Below are 3,953 nucleotides of genomic sequence, written 5' to 3' on the forward strand. Positions count from 1 at the left end.
TATTTTCTGTTATTAATAATAATAATAATAATAATAAAAGCCATAGAAAATGCTTACGGTATAGTTATCAAATCCAGCTCGACCTGACCGATTCGACAAAAAATTCGGTCATCCGGTCATCTAGTCGGATTGAACCACTCATCGAATTGTTTAAACAGTGAATCTGATGAAAATCGGTTCAACTCGATTGGTTCTATAAAAACCAGTGATCCAGACCAGTTCATGTAATCCGAATCAGGTTAAAGTTTTTTTTTTAAAGAAAAGGTGTCGTTCTTTTCCTGACTTACACCCCCGGTAGGTGCCCTATCCTAGAACCAGAACCCATCTCACCTCTCTCTTCCCTCACCACTCTCTCCCTCAAGCTCGTCGCCGGCTCCTCAAGCTCGTCGTGCCCCAAGCTCGTCGCCACTTCTAGCTCGTCGCAAGCTCTATCGCGCTCTGTCATAGTTTGTAAGCTCGTCCTCCTGCTTCGGCCATCAACGCTTTCTCCGCCATGAGTCGGGATTTAGGGTTTTAGCTTCGACCCAGGTCTTCCATCAACGTTTGCTTCGTTTCACTACTCAGGTGAGTTTCAACTTCGGCCTTGTTGTTCCTCTTTCAATTTCATTGCTATAAATTATTCGTACATCTTGAATTTATTGTTGAAAGTTGAGTTTGTTGCTGAAATTTTGATTTAGCTAATATTGATTTGATGTAAATTATGTTTGGAGAATTGGAGTTTTTTTTGTTGCTGTCTGAAAGTTATCATAGTTTAAGTTCTTGTTGCTGCCTGAAAGTTATCATAACTGAATTTATTTCTAGAACTCTAGAAGTAAAATTTGTTATCAGCTGTAAGTTGAGTTTGATACTGAACATATCATAAATGTGGTTGTTATTGGAAGTAGAATTTATTGTTGGATAACTGAGTTGAGTTGAATTTGTTACTGAACCTTGTTGTTGTGTTGCTTAAAAAATGCTAAATCTTTTGTTGTTGTATCTTAAGGGATAAGAGATAAGAGAGTTGGTCAGTAACAAAATGAGTTTGGTATAGTTAGTTAGGGTTTGTTATTCTGATCTTTGATCTTTCTCTCTTTTTCAACTTTGTTATAAATAAAGCTCTTACATCCCTCTAAGAGGTGTGTAGAATTGATTTATTGATGGAAGAATAAGATAAAGTTAATTCATTTCACTAGTTTCTTAAAACTCTCTCTTAAAACTCTTCTTTCTCTATTTATGATGTTCTGCATAATGCAATGTTTCTTACGGAAGATATAGATGCAAATCAAAATGAGAAAAATATTTATCAAGCTCCAAATTTGTCCTATGAAGATATATATGTCGATTTTAAGATCACTTAGACTTGATTTATCGATTGTGTTATCTTTTGCTTGCTCTTGTTTATTTAAATGGAGAAAATAATTTGTACTAGAAATTAGTTTATTATCTCTAAGAATTGATACTAGATTATTAATATTTGTTAGCTACAGAGGTCCAAACGACGCGGTTCCAATTGCTTTGGAAAGCTAACGTCCAGGGGTTCGATTTGATATGTAATATGTCATAGTTGCCCTGACTCTAGGCGACGCGAACGCGTGATCCACGCGGACGCGTCGCTTCTGCGAACTTCAATCCACGCAGCCGCGTGGACGACGCCTCCGCGTCACTTGTCCGCGACCTGAACGTACCAGAATACGCAGGGGGCGATTTCTGGGCTATTTCTGACCCAGTTTTCGGCCCAGAAAGCACAAATTGGAGGCTATAAAGTGGGGGAATGCATCCATTCTAGGAGAGCTCGCCAATTTTCACTTTCCATGATTTAGATGTAGTTTGAGAGAGGTTCTCTCCTCTCTCTCTTAGGATTAGGATTAGGATTTAGGACTTCTCTTAGTTTTTAAGAGTAACTCTCGATTCAGGTTTAATATTTACTTTAATTTATGTTTCTATGCTACTTTTACTTTAATGCTTTTATTCGTATCTATAAATGTTGCCAACTTGACTTATGAACCCTTTCCATGTTAGGATTTGAATTAATGATTATTTGAGGTATTTCAGTTATTGATTGCTTTTTCTTTAATTTTTGTTACCATTGCTTTCCATCTGAGGACATTTTTATTCCAACAATTTTACTTTTTCCCCTTTTTTAGTCTTGGTTAAGAAATCCGTAACTTAACATTATTAAACTCAGCATAATTGATAATCGTTATCTTGCTAATTAAACTGAACTTCAATAATCCCAACTTTTTCTTAGGAAATAAATAGGATTTGAAGGTCAAACTAATTAGTCCATTGACTTTCCTTTGTTTTAGTAAAGGTTAACTAAGTGGAATTTAGATTCAACTTTCACTATTGTTGAGAGAGATAATTAAGTTGGACTTCCAATTTCTCTTACCTTGCCAAAAGTTTGCTTTACAGTATTTATTTATTTTAATTGCCATTTAAATTATTTGTCATATCTACTCTTCACTCTCAACCCCGATTTTACAACCTCCATAACCAATAATAAGAACATACTTCCCTGCAGTTCCTTGAGAAGACGATCCGAGGTTTGAATACTCGGTTAACAATTTTTAAGGGGTTTGTTACTTGTGACAACCAAAACGTTTGTATGAAAGGACTTTTGAAGGTTTAAAAACTATACTTGCAACGAGGATTTATCCGTAATTTCTAGACCACGCAAAAGTTCTCTCATCAAAATGGCGCCGTTGCCGGGGAACTGCTAACGTGTGCCTTATTATTGGTTATTGTAAATATTTTTCTTTTGCTTGTTGATGAGCGGATAATTTATACGCTTTTTGGCATTGTTTTTAGTATGTTTTTAGTAGGATCTAGTTACTTTTAGGGATGTTTTCATTAGTTTTTATGTTAAATTTACATTTCTGGACTTTACTATGAGTTTGTGTGTTTTTCTGTGATTTCAGGTATTTTCTGACTGAAATTGAGGGACTTGAGCAGAAATCAGATTCAGAGGTTGAAGAAGGACTGCTGATGCTGTTGGATTCTGACCTCCCTGCACTCAAAATGGATTTTCTGGAGCTACAGAACTCAAAATGGCACGCTTCCAATTGCGTTGAAAAGTAGACATCCAGGACTTTCCAGCAATATATAATAGTCCATAGTTTGGCCAAGAATAGATGATGCAAACTGGCGTTCAACGCCAGCTCTCTGCCTAATTCTGGCGTCCAGCGCCAGAAAAGGATCCAAAACCAGAGTTGAACGCCCAAACTGGCACAAATACTGGCGTTCAACTCCACAAATGGCCTCTACACGTGCAACACTCAAGCTCAGCCCAAGCACACACCAAGCGGGCCCCGGAAGTGGATTTATGCATCAATTACTTATTTTTGTAAACCCTAGTGACTAGTTTATTATAAATAGGACCTTTTACTATTGTATTAGACATCCTGGATCGTATTTTGATCCTGTGATCACGTTTTGGGGGCTGGCCATTCGGCCATGCCTGGACCTTTCACTTATGTATTTTTAACGGTAGAGTTTCTACACTCCATAGATTAAGGTGTGGAGCTCTGCTGTTCCTCAAAGATTAATAAAAAGTACTACTATTTTCTATTCAATTCATCTTATTTCGCTTCTAAGATATTCATTCGCACTTCAACCTGAATGTGATGAACGTGACAATCATCATCATTCCCTATGAACGCGTGCCTGACAACCACTTCCGTTCTACCTTCGACTGAATGAGTATCTCTTAGATCTCTTAACCAGAATCTTCGTGGTGCAAGCTAGAATGATGGAGGCATTCAAGAGAATCCGGAAGGTCTAAACCTTGTCTGTGGTATTCCGAGTAGGATTCAATGATTGAATGACTGTGACGAGCTTCAAACTCGCGATTGCCGGGCGTAGTGACAGACGCAAAAGGATAGTAAATCCTATTCCAGCATGATCGAGAACTGACAGATGAATAGCCGTGCCGTGACAAGGCGCGTTGACCATTTTCACTGAGAGGAGGGGATGTA

This window comes from Arachis ipaensis, chromosome B05 (assembly GCF_000816755.2).
Source record: "Arachis ipaensis cultivar K30076 chromosome B05, Araip1.1, whole genome shotgun sequence".
In the NCBI taxonomy this organism is placed as follows: Eukaryota; Viridiplantae; Streptophyta; class Magnoliopsida; order Fabales; family Fabaceae; genus Arachis; species Arachis ipaensis.